Source organism: Marmota marmota, unplaced genomic scaffold (genome assembly GCF_001458135.2).
Source record: "Marmota marmota marmota unplaced genomic scaffold, marMar, whole genome shotgun sequence".
NCBI classification, from domain to species: Eukaryota; Metazoa; Chordata; class Mammalia; order Rodentia; family Sciuridae; genus Marmota; species Marmota marmota.
In genome coordinates this window covers 240,074-262,654 of record NW_026006039.1, presented here as the reverse complement: position 1 = coordinate 262,654, position 22,581 = coordinate 240,074, and the positions used below count along the sequence as shown (strand labels likewise).

General features: G+C 35.0%; 1 pseudogene; it reads left to right on the top strand.

Moving 5' to 3' along the window:
* The first annotated feature begins 3,377 nt into the window (after window positions 1-3,377).
* LOC107161078 lies at window positions 3,378-4,010 on the top strand (annotated as a pseudogene).
* The last annotated feature ends 18,571 nt before the right edge of the window (window positions 4,011-22,581 follow it).

Sequence of the window (22,581 nt, the reverse complement as noted above, 5' to 3'; positions counted from 1 at the left end):
TGATGACCTAGTCACAAGGAGAGGGTCATAAAGACCTGGTCACAATAGACAGATGTGACATGATCTTGAAACAATGATTTCCCTAAGGGGTTAAAATTAATTATGGCTAGAAAAGGTTGGGTATATCAGTTTCCATGTTCCAAATGCTATTGTCTGCTTCAGTAAAGTTCCTTGTAATTCCTAGTCCTGCAAGGAAAGCAAAAAGAAAGAGAAGCAAAATACAGAGGCAAAGCAAAGGCTGCTTGCTTGAGCTGACAGGTTTATTTATCTCAGTAGGTTACATGAGGTCATTGGCTTCATTAGTACATATTGTTCACTGTATCACTAGGCAGCTTATAGACTTAGCAACATTATACAGCTTATTCCTCGGTTACATACTAAGTTACAATGTGCAATGCTAGGAGCTTAGTGTGGCTCTCAAAAAAGTCCAGCTGTGTGGGCTCTCTCTTATCCATCGAGGAGGTCCACATAACAGGATAGAGGAGAGTGTGGCCATGGAGTCGCTAATCAAGACCTCTGGAGACCAAGCAGGAAGCAGGTGTGATTTTATTGTACAGTTACTAATACACACACACACACTCACACACACACACTCAGGCAGTAGCTAAGCAGATTACAGGCAGCCACCAATACAATTTCTTGCTAACTGTCCTTGTCCTTGACCAATCGAGGAGTGGGCCATTGAGCAAGTGCAAGGATTGCAACACATGGCCTCACACCCAGGGCTGTGCCTACAGGGTAAGCAGTTTGACACTCACATGCCTAGCATGGGGGAGTGGTTTGCCACTCAGAAGCACTTAACGTATGCCATGTATGCAGTACCTCCATACACTTGTCCCCACATCCATTGTACAAAGTTACTGTTATGTGGGCAGGTTTGTGCTCAGTAAAACATTGTGGTTGTCTAGCAAGAGAGTTTCTCTCTTCCCAGGAACTTAGTGTCTGAGATCAAGGTCCAGGCTTTTAAGATTCTAGCATAGAGCCTCCTCATGGAGGGCATTACCACAGCAGCTAGGCATTGTACATGTATTAGTATCTTACTAGTTCCTGGGAGAAACTGCAGAATATTCCAGGTGTGGAAAATAGGGCATCAGTTACCTGATGGAGTTTGCTCACCAGAGGAAATTCACTGTCTTGTACATTTCCACAGCCAGAATCCTTCATAGTCCTGTGGACTCATGGATTCTTTTAGATGCATATGTCTAATATCCTATTTGTAATTAACTGTATATCATTCTTCCCATGTCCACCTGCTCATGGCAAAACTATCTACCTAATGAGCTACAATTTTTAGAATATTTATTTTAAGACTCTAATTAGTTCAAAGAATGTTTACCAAATGTCCCATCTACCACATAGAATTTTCATGTGAAAAAGAACTTGGATCAAGACAAAATTATTAAATTTTATGTGTTCATTCAACACCATGATTGATGTGAAGCTCAAATAAGGTACAAGGGTGACCAGGAAACATCCCTAGAGTACAGAAGCCTTATGTGGAATATTGAAATTCTGGAATTATAGTCCTGATGTATCATAATCATATTTCAGGCAAGGATTGCCCTTTTCACATATTATGTGATTTATTTTCTTTATTGGTTCTTTTTAGGTACACATGACAATAGAATATACTATGACACAATTATAAAAGCATGAATATAATTTGTTCTGCTTCAGCCCCCAGTATTTCCGCTTTGCCTCCCTTCCTTCCACCCCCTTTCCCTTCCCTCTACTTTACTATTCTTTCTGCTATTTAAATAATTGCTTTTTAAACTTAAAAACCTTACCAATTATTGGCAGAATATAAGAAAGAATGATTACACACACACACACACACACATACACACATATGTAAATATATATTTATATATATGTGACTATTTCCTTTGTCATATGGTTTGGGATGGATACTGAATGATTTAATGGATGTGAAATATTATTGGAGTATTTGGCACACAGGGATCATTACAGATTAGTTGGATTTATTATTTGATAGCACACATTTGAACTAGAATGGCATATGATCAAACAGCTACATTCACATCTTATCTCTGCAGAGCTTTGTGTGAACCTAACAAGATGGCTTTGAGGATTTAATAAAATAGAGACTATCAAAATTATGCTTTGTTCCTGTAATAATGTAATCAGATATCCTGAACCACTAAGTGAGTGGAAGAGTAACCCAGAATTTTGTTACTGGGACACCATTATAATTTCTCATCTGAATATTCCCCATCTTACAAGAGATTGTGGATTTCATGTAATGCATGTCACCAGAAGAGGGGAGGAAAAAAGAGAAAAAAAATGAAAAAAGGCTGCTTTACTCAGCTACAGGATATTGAGTCTATTTTATTTGAAAAAACAAAGAAATATATCCAGGAAGTGTAAAATAGCTTAAAAATCTAAATATGCCTCTGGGCCTGAATGGGGCTTTTCTCCTGACAGCCATTATCTGGAGTTAAATAAACAAATATACAGTCATTCATTGATAATTAACTAAACTCTTACATTGCAACAGGACGATAAGCTCAGTTTATAATAGAAAATTCCTACATGAGAAAAAAAATTAACATAAACTGATCAAGTGCTCAAAAACTTGAATTCTTATGTCAGAAAAAAGTACATGCAAAATGAAATTCTTAAAACAATGAAAAAAACATTGTAATAGCTCAACTATCTGAACTTATAGTTCAAGAACCTACTTAAAATGTTTAAATTTCTTCCTCAATGCCAAAGAATAAGAAATATTTATTAAAACCCAAGTCTTCTAACTACCCATAGATATGAACATTAATCAAGTAATTTGTGAAGTTGAATGAGACTATCTAGATGATTTTCATAGAACCAAGTGTTCTCCTTCTTCAGCTTTTATAAACTGAATGTTTTTACTCTTGACATTTTATATTGATTGAAGCAGTGTGTCTGAAAATTAACCATATGTTCCAGTGTACCATTCCACATCTCTTCTATCAGACACCTAATGTGATAAACCAGTAAACTTCATTTTAACAACATATTCCACTATTTTTTATGCCAGCAAAAATTTGAAAAGCATTGTTTTGGAGTCTACAAAGTACATAACTTAAGATGTCTATTTTTTATTTAACCATCATCAGAACTTAAGATGTCTATTTTCAGCCTTATTAAACAAAGCATCAAATTAAGTTTGAAAATTACTAACTTACATGGGGAAGTTAACTGCTTATAATTTATACTGTCATATAGGAAAGCTTGGTCACCTACTCCCAGAAGATTTATATTCTTAGCAAGATATATTCATCTTCTATTAGGCTGGTAAATGCACAGTTATTTATGACTACTAATAAATCTACCAATTTTGTCACTTTTTTTACAGTAAGGAGTATAAATTGAAGAGAATGCCTTTAATTAATGAAAGCTACCCTGAATAATTTATTCTACTAAGGTTTGCTGACTGTCCTTGGCTAGGGCTTCCTCTATTCATTGTTCTTCTGATTACATGCCCCATGACAATGATAGGAAACATCATTATCATTCTGGTTTCCAGGTTAGATCCCCATCTCCACAGCCCTATGTAATTTTCCCTCACTGACCTCTCCTTTTTGGACATGTGTTATACCTCAAGCATTGTGCCTCAGAGGCTGTTTAACCTAGGAACTTCTAAGAAGACCATCAGCTACATGGGATGTGCAGTTCAGCTTTATATTTTCCACACAATGGGAGGCACAGAATGTCTGCTTTTGGCCATTAAGTCTTTTCCCTGCTATGTGGCTATTTGTAGACCTCTACACTATAGTCTCATCATGAATCAGTGCATCTGCATTCTATTAGTATCTATTGTGTGGTTGAGTGAGATCACCTACGGTATTTCAGAGGCCACTGTTACATTATAGTTGCCACTGTGTGGCATCAATAAACTTTTTGGGTCACTGTTGTGTGAGATTCCAGTTCTGATAAAGACTGCCTGTGGGGGAAAAAAAAACCAAACAGCCCACAACAGTTCAACAACTGACCCCACCCCACTGATATAATGGTATAAGAAATGTTGAAGAATTTAGAAAATTCATAATTAAAATATTCAACAAGATAAAAGGAGAGGTGAGGAATAATTAGAAAATACAGGTTTCAATAAAGAGATAGGGCCCCTTCTGAAAAAATAACCAAGTGGAAATCCTGAAAATGAAAGACTCAATAAATCATATTAAAAATTCTATGGAAAACATCACCAATTGTTTGGACCACTTTTGCAGAGATTTTCAGGACTTGAAGACAAAGTATATAATCTTGACAGTAAACTGAACAATAAAATATTTAAAAGACTTTCACCAGAATAGTCAAAAAACCTGGGATTGGACTGGGGATATAGCTCAGCTGGTGGAGTGCTTTCCTTGCATGCACAAGGCCCTGGGTGCAATCCCCAGCACCATAAAAAAAGAAAAAAAATCTTGGATAATATCAAGACCAAATTTAAGAACCACTGGGGTAGACAAAGGATCTGAAATACAAACTAAATTAATGCACAATTAATATGTTAATACTAGAAATTTTTCCAAATCTTAGGAACAAGATGGAAATCTAAGTACAAGAGGCATATCATCACAGTGAATCTCACTATCATGTACATTTACAAGAAGGGGGTCCTAATTAGAATAAGACAGATTCCATACCTATATAATTATATCAAAATGGATTTTACTATTTTGTATAACCAAAAACCAATAAAAATTTTAAAAACAGGAGAAATTACTAAAATTAATATAATGCTCAAAAAATGCACATTAAACGTTACTCTTTTTCAAAGCAAAAATACTATCTTAACACGTTATTTAAAAAAAATAAATAGCAGGATCAAAAAATAACTTCTACAAAACACATAACAATGAATTTGTGTAATGTACAGAAAAGGAATAATAGAAAGAAATATTAATTTTAAAAGTTGCAAGAGAAAAATGACAGGTTACATTCAGATAGAAGTTGGAAAAGCAGCAGCAAAAGTATATGCTTATCAGTGACATGATTCTGCATTTAGAAGATTCAAGAACTCCATCAGAAGACTTCTAGAGATGATAAACAAAATTTGCAGAGTATAAAGTTGACATATACAAATCAATTACTTTCCAATATTCCAATAATGAGTCTGCTAAAAAAAGAAATTAGAAAAACTATTTCATTCACAATAAACTCAAAAAAAGTACTTAAGAATAAATCTAACCAAAGAAGTAAAAGATCTTTACAATGAAAACTATAGAATACTTAAAAAAATTAAAGATCTTGAAAAACAGAAAGAACTTCAATGGTCTTAGATAGGCAGAATTAATATTGTCAAAATAACCATACTGTCAAAAGTGTTAATCACATTCAAGGCAATCCCCAACAAAATACCTCTGACAACAATTGCTGGTGGGACTGCAAAATGGTTCAGCTACTCTGGAAAGCAGTATGGAGATTCCTCAGAAAACTTGGAATGGAACTACCATTTGATCCAGTTATCCCACTCCTCGGTATATACCCAAACGACTTAAAATCAACATATTATGGTGATCTGGCTGCATCAATGTTTATAGTAGCTGAATTCACAATAGCTGAGCTATGGAACTAATCTAGGTGCCTTTCAACAGATGAATGGATAAAGAAAATGTGGCATATATGCACAATGGAATATTGTTCAGCCATAAAGAAGAATGAAATTATGGTATTTGCCGGTAAATAGAAGGAACTGGAGAGCATCATGTAAGTGAAATAAGCCAATCCAAAAACACCCAAGGTCGAATGTTCTCTCTGATATATGTATGCTAACACACAATAAATGGGGAGGGAAGAATAGAAGTACTTAGAATTACACAAAGGGTAATGAAGGAAAGGGAAGAGGAACAGGAATAGGAAAAGCAGTAGAATGAATTACTTTCCTATGTTCATATATGAATACACAGCCAGTGTAACTCGCATGTACAACTGCAAGAATGGGAAGTTATGCTCCATGTATATATAATATATCAAAAAACATTCTACTGTCATGTATAACTAAAAAGCACAAATAAAAATTAATTTAAAAAAACAAAATTTTTAAAAGATACCTATGACATTCTTCACAGAGAAAAAGTAATTTTAAAATTCATTTGGAAAAATAAGAGACCTAGAATAGCCAAAGCAATTTTGAACAAGAGTGAGCTGGATACATCATAATGCCTGATCTCAAATATAATGCAGAGCTATATTAAGACAAAATGTATATTATTGGCACCAAAATAGACATAAAGTCCAATGGAACAGAATAGAAAAAAAATGAGGAAAACCCACATACTTACAGTTACCTGAGGCTCAAGAAAGTTTTTTAAAAAACTACATTGGAGGAAAAATGGCCTTTTAAATAAATGGCACTGGGAAAATTGGATAAATCTATGTAGAAGAATGAAACTTGATGCTTACCCTTCACCTCGAACAAAAGTCAATTCTAAGTTCATCAAAGATCTAGAAATTAGAAGAGAAACTTCAACTACAAAATGAAAATGCAGGCTTAACATTCCAACATATTGGCACATGCATCAACTTCCTTAATAAGACTCCCAAAGCAGAAGAAATAAAACCAATAATCATAATTGGAATGGCATAAAATTAAAAATTTCACAGCACAGGAAACAAAAGCATAAAGAGACAGTCTAAAGAATGGGAGATCTTTGTCATCTGCTCCTCAGATAGGGAATTAATATTCATAATGTATAAAAAATTCAAAAACTTAACACCAAAAAAATAAATAACCCAATTAAGAAATAAGCAAAAGAACTAAGCAGATCTCAAAATAAGAAATACAAATGGCCAATAAATATAGGGAAAAAAAGTTCAACATCTCTAGCAATCAGGGAATTGCAAATCAAAACTACATTAAGATTTCATCTCACTTCAGTCAGAATGGCAATTATCAAGAACATAAATAATACTATATGTTAGCAAGGATATCAGGGAAAATACACTCATACATTGTTGGTGGGACTTAAATTAATGCAACCACTCTGGAAATCAATATGTAAATTCTTCAAAAAATGCAGGGAAGTGCAGTAGTAGGGAATGGAACCACTATATGGTCTAGCTACCCCTCTCAGTATACATTAAAAAGATCTATAATCAGCGTACTATAGAGAGGCAGACATATCAATATTTATAGCAGCACAATTCACAATTGCCAAGCAATTTTACCATGCTAGGTACCCATCAACAAAGAAATAGATGTTTTAAATGTGGTATATATACACAATGGAGTTTTACTCAGCCATAAAGAAGAATGAAATTATGACATACATGACATATATGAATGACATCTATATTGTCACTCAATAGTAATTACTAATTTTAAAATATAATCTTATAATAATGCATAATGTTCATACAAATAATTGGGTTTATGAAATGGAGTATAGTCATTAAAAAATAAGCAACAATAATATTGTTTAATATTTAAAAATATATTCTAACAGCTATTAAGCCATGTCAACAAGCAGTTAAAATTAACTACTGACTACCCCTACTGTTTCCTTTCCCCTAAGAACCACTTAGTAAACTCACATTTAGTCTCTTTCAAAGAGCTTCTAGAGAGAGATAACCAAAAGATTTGATGCACTTAGTAATTTTCAGTGATGTTTGCTATTTTATGTACTTATAATATTTTAAAAATATGGTGAATGAGGGTGCCATTCATACAATTCCACATTAAATGTGTTATGAATTTTTTAAAATCCAATCTGAGATAATAAATCCACTTATACTAGAATGAGGTAAAATCCCCAAGGTATCATTAACTTTGCTCAGTGGGAGCCTACTGGCATGAAAGAAAAGAAAAATTTTAATAGTTTACCTGACAAAGCATTTCAATGCCTCTTAGTGTCCCTTGGGCCTTTGTACCTCCTCAGTAGCCTACACATTACATATACACAATGAACCTTAATTCTAAAACTAACTGATGTTAGTTTTTTTAAAATAAGAAATAATTTTATTATAATAATTTTTTGCTTACAATAATTGTTTTGCCTTTTCTCTCATTGGAAAACATGAATATTACAATTGCTTAAAAAATAAGAACTCATGAGAAAACACACTTCTATTTCATAGGCAGATTTTAGAATTCTTTTACATACAGGAATACACACACATACACACACACACACACACTCACACATCACACTAGCAATGTTTAATTCATTGTGGAGAACTCTCCAAGGAGAAGATAATTGACATAGAAGTCTTTGACTTAGAAGTGTCTGTATAAACTAGTATTATCCAACTTTCTAAATCCTATATTAATTCATATTATAATGTATATTGTATAATACAGCAAAGCATTCCATGCATGAAACTTTTATCCCAAGGTATTATATCTTATTAATTGATTGAATTTATTTAATGCATACAAGAAATAAATGCTATAAATTCTTTTATATCCATTCTTATAGATCAGATTATCTTTGATAAATACCTAGTCTCCATTTTTGCAATTACAATTCATTTCTATTAGTAATTAATGTCTTCTTTATAATTTGGCTACAAATTACAGTTTTTCTAGACCTTATAAAAAATTTTTCACAAGATATTTTAGCATTTTTAATTTTTATTGGTGCATTATAATTATACATAACAAAATTGTTATAATATATTCATACATGCACATAATAAAACAGTATAATTTGATCAATTTCATTCCCTAGTACCTCCCCTTTCCCTTTCCTTTCTATCCATTATCCTCTACTTCTATTCTACTAGTCTCCCTTCTATTATTTTTAAATTTGTTCTAATTAGTTATACATGACAGTAGAATGCATTTTGATACACTGTACACAAATGGAGCACAACTTCTCATTCCTCTGGCTGTACATGGTGCAGAGTCATACCAGTAATGTGATTATAAAAACATATAGGGTAATAATGTCTGTCTCATTCTACCATCCTTCCCATTCCCACAGCTCTATCCCACCCCTCACTCCCCTCTGCACAATCCAAGCTATTTTTAATACAAAGTAACCCAATTATATTGATATTAACTTCTTGATAACAAATGTAAAATTAACATTAAAATAGAATATATAGCTGAGTACAGAGGTACACACCTGTAATCCCAGCAACAAGGTTTGAGGCCAGCCTCAGCACTTCAGCAAAACCCTGCTTAAAATAAAAGTAAAAATGATTTGAGGATGTAGCTCAGAAGTAAAGCACACCTGGTTTCAATCCCCAGAACCAGAAAACAGGGTATATACATGGCCAACTGTATAAGAATTGCATGTTTTTTATTGTTCTATATCATTTATTTTTAATATTTAACTTTAGAAGCTGATAACTAAAACTATATGTATAGTGTAAAACATGTTTTTATGTAAATATACATTGTGAAATAGTTAAATCTAGCTAATTAAGAAATTTATTTCTTCATATAGTTATCATTTTTGTAGTGAGAATAGTTAACATTTGCAAGGAAAGCAAAAGGAGACAGAAGAAAAGTACAGAGGCAAACAAAGGCTGCTTGCTTGAGCTGCCAGCTTTATTTATATCAATAGGTTACATTATGTCATTGGCATCATTAGTACTTATTGTTCATTATATCACTAGGCAGGTTCCAGAGTCAGCAACATTATGCAGCTTATTCCTCAAATACATACTTAGTTACAATGTGCAATGTTAGGAGCTTTGTGTAGCTCTCAAGAAAGTCCATTTTATAAGGTTACTGTTATGTGGACAGGTTTAGGTGCAGTGAAACATTGTGATTGTCTATCAAGAGAGTTCCTCTATTCCCAGGAGCTGAGTGTCTGAGATCAAGGTCAAAGCTGATAAGATGATAGCACAGAGCCTCCTCACAAAGGACATTACTACAGCAGCTAGGCATTGCACATGTATTAGTTATCTTACTGGTTCCAGGGAGAAACTGCAGAATATTCTAGGTGTGGAAAACAGGGCACCTGTTACCCGCCTGGAGTTTGCTCACCAGAGGAAATTTGCTCTCTTGTACATTTCCATAGCCAGAATCCTTACAAAACATTCACTCAGTATTTTTCAACATTATATTTCCATTAACTATAATGAGTATGCTGGAAAATAGATACCTTGAATTCATTTCTTCTCACTATAATTATTAATACTTTGGCAAACTTCCACACCACCAATGATCCATAAGTACCCTATCTTCCTATAATCACAATAATCACAATTTTAATGTTTCTTTTGTGTAACAAAAACATTTTAGCATCCACATATAAATAATATCATGCAATATGTGTTTTGTGCTTGGCTTATTTCACAACACATTATGTTGAGGGGGGGGGCAATTACTGTTGTCACCAAAAAAAGGATTTCATTAATCTTAATGGCTAAAAGTATTCGATTGTATCACATTATTTATATATTCATAAACTGATAATTGCTCAGGCAGACTCCATAATAATGAAATTCATGGTGACATATTTACATATGATATACTTGGCTTAGTTTAATTCCCTAGTACTTCCTCATAATTCCTCATTTCCTTCCTCTACTCTACTGACTTCCCTTCTATTAATTTTTTAATTGGCAGATTATACCTAGAAATGAGATTCCATTGTGATTTAGTCATACATGCACATAGCATGATTTGGTCAATTTCATCACCCAGTATTTTTCTTTTCCATCACCTCCTCTTTTTCCCTCATTTCCATTCCTCTACTTTACTGTTCTCCCTTTGATTGTTAGAAGAGCCACTCTCTCTCTCTCTCTCTCTCTCTCTCTCTCTCTCTCTCTCTCTCTCTCTCTCTCTCTCATATGCATATAACAGAAGACATTCATGATTTGACTTCATGAGTCTGGTTCATTACACTTAGCATGATTTCTCTAGGTCCATCCACTATCCAGAAAATGTCTCAATTTCATTCCTCTCCACAGCTGAGTAAAACTCCATTGCATCATGCACCATGTTTTTTTTATTCATTCATCTGATAATAGATACATAAGATGTTTTCATAAATTGATTATTATGAATGGTGCTGCTATAAACATTGGAATACAAGTATCACTATGTATACTAAATACCTCTTTGGAATAAATACCAAAAAGTGAAATAGCTGATCATATGGTTGTTTCCTTCTTAGTCTTTTGGAAACCTCCATGCTGATTTCCATATCTGGTTACACTCATTTAAATTTCTGTCAACAGTGTATAAGTGTTCTTTTTCCCCACATCCTTGCCAGAATTTATTATTTAGATTCTTGTGAGATGATAGTTTTGATTTGCATTTTCCTTATTGCTAAAGATGTTAAACATTTTTCATATATTTGTTAGCCATTTGTATTTTTCTTTGGAAAAAAGTGTATGTCTCATAAATTTGTCCATTTATTGATTAAACTATTTGGGTAGTTTTCTCAATATAAAGCTTTGCATTTCTTTGTATGTTTCAGATATTAATTCTCTATCAGAAAAGTAGCTGGCAAAGATATTCTCACATTCTGTGGGCTCTATCTTTGTGCTTTTGGTTCTTTTGTTGTGCAGATTTTTAGTTCAATGCCACCCAATTTAATAATTCTTGATTTTATTTAAAGAAATAAAAGCTAAAGAGCTTTGGGAGTGTTGTCAAGGCAGTTGATGCTTGTGCATATAGATTGCAGTGATGAGTGTATGTTTTCTTCTTGCAGTTGTGAAGTCTCTTATTCTTAGGTCTTTGGTCCATTTTGGTTTACATTTGTGGAGGGTAAGATAGATATCTAGTTTCATTTTTCTACATGTGGACATCCAGTTTTCCTAACATTTGTGTAAAAGGCTATCTTTTCTTTAATATATGTTTTTGGCCCTTTATCAACAATCAAACGACTACCTAAGTGTCTTCTCTTCAACTCCATTAGTCTTCATGTCTGTTCAATATCATGCTGTTTTTGTTACCACAACTCTGTACTATAACTTGAGATTGTGTATTGCAATATCATCAGGCTTGTTAATATTGCTCAGAACTGTTTTAGCTATTGTTTTTTCTTTTTCTCTTTAATAAATTACACTTATATATTATGTGGAGTTTATTTTCACATAATCATCCATGCAGAGGATATAATTTATTCCACTTCAGTCCCTAGTAGCTCTTTTCCTTCACTTTCTTTCTCTCCCTGTTCCCCTTTCTTTATTCTACTGGTCTTCTTCTATTTATTTATAGTGTTTTTTGAATTAGTGCCTTATAGATACATATATTAAATTCACTGTGGTATATTCATATACATAGATAGAATAATTTGTTTAGTTACATTCCACAATTGCTCTCCTTCTCCATATTTTCCCTCCTCTTTAATTCCTTTCCTCTGCTCCACTGATATTCCTTCTATTTCCATGGGATTCCTACTTTATTTCTTTCTCCTGTTTTGGTCTAAGCTTCCTCGTATAAGAGAAAATATTGGACCCTTGACTTTGAGTTTAGCTTATTTCACTCAGCATGATGTTCTCCCATTCCATCAATTTATGGTGGCTCTATTAATAGTCCTTTGAGAAATTCTTCATATACTTTTTCAGATTGGTTGTACAAATATGCAGTCCCATCTGGGTCTTTTATTCTTTCGTATGAATTTTAGAACTTTGTTTCTAGTTCTGGGAAAATATCATTAGTATTTGATGGGTATTGCATTGAATATATAGATTGCTTTGAGTAATAAGACAATTTTGACAGTATTAATTCTGCTTCACCAAGAATATTGGAGACATTTTTATCCTTTAGGGTCTAAGATTTTCAATTTTTTATTATTTTCCTTTTTTTAAATTGCAGTTGAACACAATAGCTTTATTTTCTTTATTTATTCATTTATTTTAAAATATTTATTTATTTATTAGTTTTAGGTGGACACAATATATTTATTTTACATTTATGTGGTGCTGAGGATAAAACCCAGTGCCTTGCACGTGCTAGGAGGGTGCTCTACCGCTAAGCTACAACCCCAGACCCTTATTCTATAATTTTTATGGAAAATGTCTTTCACCTTCTTAGTTAGATTTATTCCTCAGTGGCTTGGGAGGTTTGTTTTTTGTTTGCTTGTTTGTTATTGTTGTTGCTGTTTTGGTTTTGTAAGGCTATTGTAAATAGAATTGTTTTCCTGATTTCTTTTTCCATTGGGTTTATTATTGATGCATATAAAAGCTATTTTTTAAAAATGTATTGGTTCTTTTTAGCTCTATGTGAGAGTAGAATCCATTTTGATATAATTATGCAAGCATGGTATATATCTTATTCTAGTTAGAGTCCCGTTCTTATGGGTGTACATGGTGGTAGAATTCACTTTGTTTTCATATATGTACATCAGAAATTATGTCAAATTCATTCCACTGTCTTTCCTTTGCTTATGACTCTCCCTTCCCTCCATACTCAATTGTCTAATTTACTGCATTTTTATTCTTCCCCTCACCCCATCCCCATGCTTATTGTGAGTTAGCTTCCACATATCAGGAAAAACATTTGATCATTGGTCTTTTGGGACTTGATTATTTCACTTAGCATGAGAGTCTCCAGATCCATACATTTGCTGGCAAATATCATAAAGTCATTATGACTGAGTGATAAATACTCCATTGTGATTTTTGTCTATTGACTTTTTAATCCTGCTACTTGGTTGAATTCATTTATAAGCTCTAAAAGACTTTAGTAGAGTTTTGGGGAGGTCTTCTAAGTAAAAGATCCTATGGTGCAAACAGATAAATTGACTTATTTTTCAATTTGTATCCCTTAATTTTTTCTCTTGTCTAATTGCTCTAGTTAAAATTTCAAGTAGATATTGAAAGGAGAGTTGACATTCTTGTCCCATTCAGTTTTATAAGAAATGTTTTCCTTTTTTCTGCTTTTCTTTGGCCTTGAGATGTAGATTTTTTCCTGTTTTTTTTTTTTTTTTTGGAGGGGGGAATGCAGGGGAGGGGACAGGTGATACCTGGGATTGAATTCAGGGGCACTCAACCACTGAGTCACATCCCTAGCCCTATTTTGTATTTTATTTAGAGACAGGGTCTCACTGAGTTGCTTAGAGCCTCGCTTTTGCTGAGACTTGCTTTGAACTGGGATCCTCCTGTCTTAGCTTCCCAAGATGCTGGGATTACAGGCATATGCCAACACACCTGGCTTTCTGTTTTTAATATAGTCACTCATAGCTAGATACTTTCCTCTTAGGAAACTGCATGAAGGCAGTTCTAGGTACTGTTATGATGTAACATTATGTAACTGTTATGATGTAACATCCAATTCTCCTTGGATTCTAGGAATTTTTAAAATTCTTCCTTAATTTTCTCTCTGATCTGTTTATCATTCAAAAGTGTTTTCTTCAAACAAAATTTAAAAATGAAAAGGGCTGGGGATGTGGATCAAAGGTTAGGTGCCCTTGGGTTCAATTACTGTTACCTTCACCCCCCCAAAAAAGGCATGAGATGAGCCTCAGCACTAAAGGACCCCTTTATTCAATTCCCAATATTAAAACACACACACACACACACACACACACACACACACACACACACACACACAATGACCTGGATAAATTTCTGATTGAGAAACTCCAGTCCTGGGCTGGGCGATATAGTTCAGTGGTAGAGTGCTTACCTAGCATGGGAGAGGACCTTATTTTAATCTCCAGCAGTGAGGGGAAAAAAGTCCAATCCCATAAGGTTGCATACTATTTTAAAAAGTTATATAAATGGAATTATAATCAGGGATTAAATCCAGGGGCACTTGACCACTGAGACACATCCCCAGCCTTTTTTTACATTTTATGTTGAGGCAGGGTCTTAATAAGTTGCTTAGAGCTTTGCTAAGTTGCTGATGCTGGCTTTAAATGTGGGATCCTCTTCCTTCAGTTTCCCCAGTTGCTGGGGTTGCAGGCATGCATCACTGTGCCAGACCATTTATAAAACTTTTAGACAGGATCTTGCTATGTTGCCCAGTCTGGTCTTACATTCCTTGTTTCTAATGATTCTCCTGTGTTAACCTCCTGAGTAGCTGGGACTACAGGTATATGCCCTCATACCTGGCACATATATTTATCATATATGCTGTTTTGCAATTGCTAAGACTTGATTTGTGTTTTAAAATATAGTCTATTTTGTAGACAGTTCCATGAGTAGCTTAGAAGAAAATGAATTCAGCTGTTGTTGAATGAAATATTCTAGAAATGTCTGTTAGGTCTGTTTTGGTTTAGAGTGGTTTTAGGACATTAATGACTTTTTTATCTGGATGACCTATTGGTGACCTATTAGTGAGAGAGCTATATTATAATATTCCACTACTAATGTATTAGGGTCTACCTGAGTCTGTGTTGAGCGGCAAATGCTTTCAACATGATAATATATGCACTAAGACATCAGAAGTTTTTGGCTTACTTCTAAATGTGACCTATTTTCTTTTGAAGCTTATAAAATTCTATCCATGTTCTTTATATTGGTTATTTTAAATACAATGTTAATGGACAAACATCCTTTTGATCTTGTTTATTTAGGGTTCTGAAACCTACTGTATCTAGATGTCTATTCCCAAGATTTGGGAAATTTCCTGATATTTCACTGAAAAATTTATCTATCACCTTAGCTTGTATCTTGGATTCCTTTTCAATCCCAGTAATTCTTGGGTTTGGTCTATAAATATCATTCCAGATTTCTTAAATATTCTGATCATGATCTGCCGCAGTCTGGCTGGGCACAAATGCCGCAGTCTGGCTGGGCACACAATCACGAGCCACCACACAGCTTGTAGATTCAAACAGCAACTCTTTATTCCCGAACTCACACCAGCCGTCTACAATCACGTTCTGGGGAAATCCACGTTCTCTGCCCAAATCCACCTCCACTGGGCTTCTATCTCCCAAAATATACTGTCTGAATCCCGTGAGAACTCAAGGGGAACTCAGGCAGCAGGATACGCCCTATTCCCCGCAGGAATAATCCTAAACCGGGAACACCCTAATCCGCCCTGGTCCTTGAGCAAGGTCACCTACATTCAATGTCACTGCAACATGGGGTACACTGGCAAGGAAATTGTCATACCTACTTGGCTAATGGCTCCCAGCAATGATCTAGTATTTTATTTATTGAGTTTTTCATTTACAGGATTTTGGTTTTGTTATTTTACAGAATCTCTCTCTTTTATTTTTTATTTTTCTCTATCTCTTTTATTGAAATGCTCTTTATATCCTGCATTTTCTGCCTAATCCACTCCTCGTGTCTCCTTAGTTCATTCCTTAGATTTTATTTCAGTTCAACTTTGAAATTCTTTATCTGGTATTTCCTCCAGTACAGTGTCTATCTGGTCTGTAGTTGAAACGCTGTGAACAAAATTGTAGGGGCATCTTAGTCCCTTTACTTTCTCATATTACCTGTATTTCTATGTTGATTTTTGCTCATTTTCTGGGAAAATTCTTTTCTACTGTTTTACAAGAAACTTTTTCAAGCTGCTTTCTCTTACTAAATGCACCAGTCTGGTGATATAGCTCAGTGCTCCAAATCAATATGAGTCTGCTGCTATTTTCAGTCTCTTGTACCACTTTGAGATGAGATACTAATCCCCTGTAACTGCAAACATTTAAGAACAAAGCCACATACTAAAAAAATCTTCTTATTGAAAAATATTCTCCACAAGTCTACTAGCAAGTGGAAAATAGGGGTAATGTTCTTGAATAGGTGAGAAATTAAGTATTAAAGAAAATTAAATTACTATTAAATTATATCATGCCTGAAGAGAATAGAAAAAAAGATGAAAGATCAGGGGATAGAGACAGAAACAGATAATGCAAAAGGACAAAAAATGAAGTAATATAAACATGAACAAGAAGAAAAGATGGAAAGAATAATTCCAATCAATGCTTTAAAACATTAAGGAAATATACCAAATTGAATTGAGGAATTCAATATGAAATAATAAAGAAAAATCCATCAATCAATATGAAAACTACCTGTGAGATCAGAACTGACATAAAAGATTTATATTATTCCATGCTGAATTATTGAGATGGAGACTATTATTGGATCTTCCCAATTTGGACTTTATCAGGTTTGGGGAGGTTAGTAAATGCCCACGTCTTCTCAGCTTAATCTCTAAATTTCTCTGAGTGTGAAGGTAGCAGTCTCACCAGCACAAATCTGATAAAAATCTAAGAAGTTCCCTTCATTCTTTGGTATATCTGGGCATTAAATAGCATTCTGATGGGTCAAGAAAGACAACACTCATTTATCCTTGTAGTCAGGTCTCTCCCCAGTTAGGAATGTAGACCCATAGAAAGGCTTCATTGCCCAGAGCTGTCAAATAAGGTGTTAGCTCCCCTGTTTTGATTTCATGGTTTGTGGAGCAGAAGCCTGAGGCAGTGGTACAGTGATTCAGCTATAATATTGTTGGGTGGCAGGGATGATGCTCCTGCTGGGGCACACAGGTTAGTGGGCCTGTGTCTAAGTACATTGTGCAGTGATCTATAGAAACCCTCAGTGGGATGCACTGTGCTGCTGAGGTATGGGGGACTTTCACTGGCTACTGAGGGGTGGAGGTTATGCTGGTTTCTTCTTCCTGCCAGAGAATGCCATCCATGGTCATGCATTTGAATGCATTTGGTAGCTGCCAGTGGTCATGGGGCCCATGCCTGTGAGATCTCTGTGTGGTTCATAGCCCTTCTGGGGCTTGGGAACCTCTGCATTGGTTGCTGTGGTTCCACAGTTTCTGCCAGCCACCCAGGCTCACTCATTGTCGACTGTTCATGGTCCATGGCTACATACACTTGGGTGGCAGCTGCTGTCTTGGACTGCTTCTTTGGGGCAAGAGGGGTTGGGCACAAAGCTTCTATTGGCTGCTGCAGATCACAGGACCCTCACTCACCACTGGAACTTGCTATTAGTGGGATGGATACTTGGAAGAGGTCAACAGATGTGAGGCCAATGTATGCATGCTATCTGTAGTCTGCTAGGCACTGGAGCCTCTGACTGCTACAAATCACAGAACTTATACCCACTCCTGGACCATGCTGTCAGTTTCTGTTCATGCACTTGGTGAGAGCAAGCAGCTATGAGGAGCAATGTGCCAGTGGGGGATGGGTGGGTGCCTCTACCCTAATTGCTGTGGTTCCAAAGGCTTCTATCAGCTACCATACTCACTGTCAGTGGGCTGATAACTATGAGTGCTGAGCAGGAGTAAGTAGCTATAAGAAACTTCTGCTTGGGGTGGGGGTTTGATTGGGCCTCTGCTGGATGCTGCACATTTTCCAGGCTTCTGCCTTACAACCTAGACTTGGTTTCTGTTGACTCAGCAGTGAGGTCTGCAATGGCCCAGTCTGTGGGACTTCTGTGTTGTACAGCACCACTAGGGTGCTGGGGAACAGGAATGTTTCTGCTGATTAATGGGGATTGTGTTGCTGTGTCCCACATCTGGGGCACTTGATTCCAGAGAGCTGGTGCCCAATGCCTCAAAAGTGACTTGATCTCTGATCTGCTCCAACCCAGTCTCCGTGTCAGCAGTAGAGGAAGGAGGTTTGGCAAACTTTAGCTAGCAGTGATTCTTCTACATAAATTACTGAATTGGCTCATTTCAAAGGCATTCTCTATGACAATGTTACTAGGTAATATATTTTTCTCAGTTTTTGTTTTCTTAAAAGAAATATTCCAGGGACTCAGGTTGTGGCTCAGTGGTAGAGTGTTTGCCTGGCATGTGTGAGGCACTGGGTTCAATCCTCAGCACCACACAGAAAAAAATAAAGATACTGTGTCCACCTAAAGTAAAAAATAAAATTAAAAAAAGAAAGATTCCAGTCAAAAGATAAACTTTTGCCTTTAAAAAAAATCTATTTCATGAAATGCATGTGTGCTCCAATAAGAAAGGAAGCATCTTGTGTCTTCAGCTTAGGGCCTGCTTGGTGTCCTTGAACCTCATGATTTATTCATTTTGGGGATTTACTATGGTTTTCTGCCAAGATTTTGTGTGTTAGTGCTCTCGTTGAGAATGCTCCAAAGTTAGAAAATGCCTTAGGCTGACTACACCCATTTCTTATTAGTTTTTTGTTTCTTTTTGTTTTGTTTTTAACTTTTTTGTTATTTTTAGATATACATGATAGTAGGTTGCATTTTGACATAAAACAGATATATGATGTATAACTTCCAATTTCGGTGGTTTACATGATGTGGTATTACAGGGGTCATGTATTCATAAGTGAACATAGGAAAGTTATGTCTGACTCATCTACTATCTTTTCCATCCACCACCCTTACCTTCATTCCTCTTTGTCTAATCCAATGAACTTCTATTCCTCCCTCCCGCTACCCCACATTGTATGTCAGCAACCACATTGTCAGAACATTCAGCCGTTAGGTTTTGGGGGTTGGCTTGTTTCACAAAGAATGATAATCTCTAGTTTCATCCATTTACTGGCAAATGCTATAATTTCAGTCTTCTTTACAGCTGAGTAATATTCCATTTACAGCTGAGTAATATTCCACTATATTTTCTTCATTCATTCATTCATGTGTTGAAGGGCACTTAGGTTGGTTCCATAGCTTAGCTATTGTGAATTCAGTGGCTATAAATATTGATGTGGCCATGTCACGATAGTATATTGATTTTAAGTCCTTGGTGTATATACCAAGAAGTGAGATAACTGGATCAAATGGTGGCTCATTCCAGGTTTTCTGAAGAATCTCCACACAGTTTTCCAGAGTGGTTGCACCAATTTGCATTTCCACCAGCAATGTATGAGTGTACCTTGTCTACCACATCATCACCATCATTTATTGTTCCTTATATTTTTGATAATTGCCATTCTGACTGGAGTGAGATGAAGTATCAGTGTAGCTTTAATTTGTATTTCTCTAATTGCTAGGGATGCTGGATATTTTTTCCTATATTTGTTGATGATTCATATTTCTTCTTCATTGAAGTGCCTGTTCAATTTCTTTGGCCGTTTATTGATTCAGTTATTTGGTTTTTGTCTGTGTTAAGTTTTTAGAGTTATTTGTACATCCTGGAGATTAATGATCAATCAGAGGTTCAGGTGATAAAGACTTTCTCCCATTCTATATATGTTCTCTCTTCATGTTCTTGATTGTTTCGTTTGCTTAAATATTTTTAAATTTGATACCATCCCATTTACTGATTCTTCATTTTATTTCTTACACTTAAAGAGTTTTGCTCAGGAAGTAAGTTCCTAAGCTGACATGGAGAGTTGAACCTACTTTTCCTTCTAGTAAGCAAAGGGTCTATGGTTTAATGCTTAGGTCCTTGATCCACTTTGAGTTGGGTTTTATGCAGAGTGAGAGATAGGCATTTAATTTCATTTTGCTGTATATGGATTTCCAATTTTTTCAGCACCTCTTGTAAAGGCTATCTCTTCTCCAATGTATGTCTAGTATGAGACAACTGTATTCATGTGAGTTTGTCTGTGTCTTCTAATCTATACCATTGGTCTTCATGTCTGTTTTGGTGTCAATACCATATCATTTTTGTTACTATAGATCTTTAGTATAATTTAAGATAAAGTATTATTTCCTGTGTGACTTTTCTTGCTAAGGATTGCTTTGGCTATCCTGGGCCTCTTATTTTTCCAAATAAATTTCATGACTTATGTTCCTATTTCTATGGAGAATGTCAATTGTGATTTTAATAGGAATTGGATTAAATCTTTATAGCACTTTGGGTAGTATGTCCATTTTGACAATTAATTCTGCCTATCCAAGAACATGAGAGATATTTCCATCTTCTAAGGTCTTCTTCCATTTCTTTCTTTAGTGTTCTGTAGTTTTCTTTATAGAGGTCTTTCACCTCTTTTGTTATATTGATTCCCAGGTATATTATTTTATTTTTTTGAGGCTATTGTGAATGGGGTAGTTTTCCTAATTTCTCTTTCAGTGGATTCATAGCTGAATTATAGGAATGCAATTAATTTATGGGTATTGATTTTATATTCTGCTACTTTGCTGAATTCTTCTATAAGTTCTTGAAGTTTTCTGGTGAACTTTTTTGGACCTTCAAAGTATAAAATCATTTTGTTGGCAAATAGGGATAGTTTGAATTGTTGGCCTTGGGTTTAACATATATAGCTTTCACAATTTTGAGGTATATTCCTACTATCCCTGGTTTTTCTACTGTTTTGAATGTAAAAGAATGCTGTATTTTTTCAAATGCTTTTTGTGAATCTATTGAGATAATCATGTGATTCTTGCCTTTGTCTATTGATGTAATGAATTTTTTATTGATTTCCATTTATTGAATCAATCTTGCATCCCTGAGATGAACCCCATTTATTCATGGTGCACCATCTTTTTAAAGTGTTGTGATTTGCCAGTATTTTGTTAAAAAAATTTTTGCATTTAGGTTCATCAGGGATATTGGTCCAAAGTTTTCTTTTCTTGATGTGTTTTTGTTTGGTTGGTATCAAAGTGATACTAGATTAATAGAATGAATTTGGAAGGGTTCCCTCCTTTTGTATTTCATGGAATAATTTGAGTGGTATTTGGTGTAAGTACTTGTTTGAAGGTCTTATAAAACTCAGGTGATGTGCTGGGGATGTGGCTCAAGCGGTAGCACACTCGCCTGGCATGCGTGCGGCCCGGGTTCGATCCTCAGCACCATATACAAACAAAGATGTTGTGTCCGCCGAAAACTAAAAAATAAATATTAAAATTCCCTCTCTCTCTCTCTCTGTCTGTCTGTCTCTCTCTCTCTCTCTTTAAAAAAAAAACTCAGGTGATAATTCATCTGGTCCTGGGCTTCTCCTAATTCATGGGATTTTGATGGTGTCTTCAATTTCATTGTTTGAAATTGATCTGTTTAAATTTTCTATGTCCTCCTGATTCAATTTGGGCAGTTATGTGTTTCTAGAAATTTGTCAATGTCTTCAAGATTTTCTGCATATTAGAATATACAATTCAAAATAGTTTCTTACTATTCCTGTAGTTCAGTAGTGTCTGTCATGAGAGTTCCTTTTTCAACATGAATTTTAGTAATTTGAATTTTTTCTCTCCTATTCTACATTAGCTTGGTTAAAGGTTTTTCAATCTTATTTTTTCAAAGAACCAACATTTTGTATAAAGTGTTTGAATAGTTTGTTTCAATTTTATTGATTTCAGCTCTGATTTTAATTATTCCCTGTCTTCTGCTTCTTTTGGTGTTGTTCTTTCTCTAGGGCTTTGAGATATAATGTTAAGTTATTTATTTGGTTACTTTCTATTTTTTTAATGAATGAGCTTAATGTAAAGAACTGGGTTCATAGTGTACCAGAGATTTTGAGATGTTGTATCTCTAATCTCATTTACTTCTAAGTATTTTGTTATTTTATCCTGGATTTCTTCTGATATCCATTGGTCATTCGATAGGATATTATTTAGTCTCCAAGTTTTAGAGTAGCTTCTATTTTTTATCATTGATTTCTTTTTTTTTTTTTAATTTTTTATTGTGGGTTGTTCAAAACATTACAAATTTCTTGACATATCATATTCCACACTTTGATTCAAGTGGGTTATGAACTCCCACCTTCACCCCATACACAGATTGCAGAATCACATCAGTTACACATCCATTGATTTACAAATTGCCATCCTAGTGTCTGTTGTGCTCCACTGCCTTTCCCATCCTCCCCCCTCCCCCCTCCCCACCTCTCCCCTCCCCTCCCCTCCTCTCTCTCTACC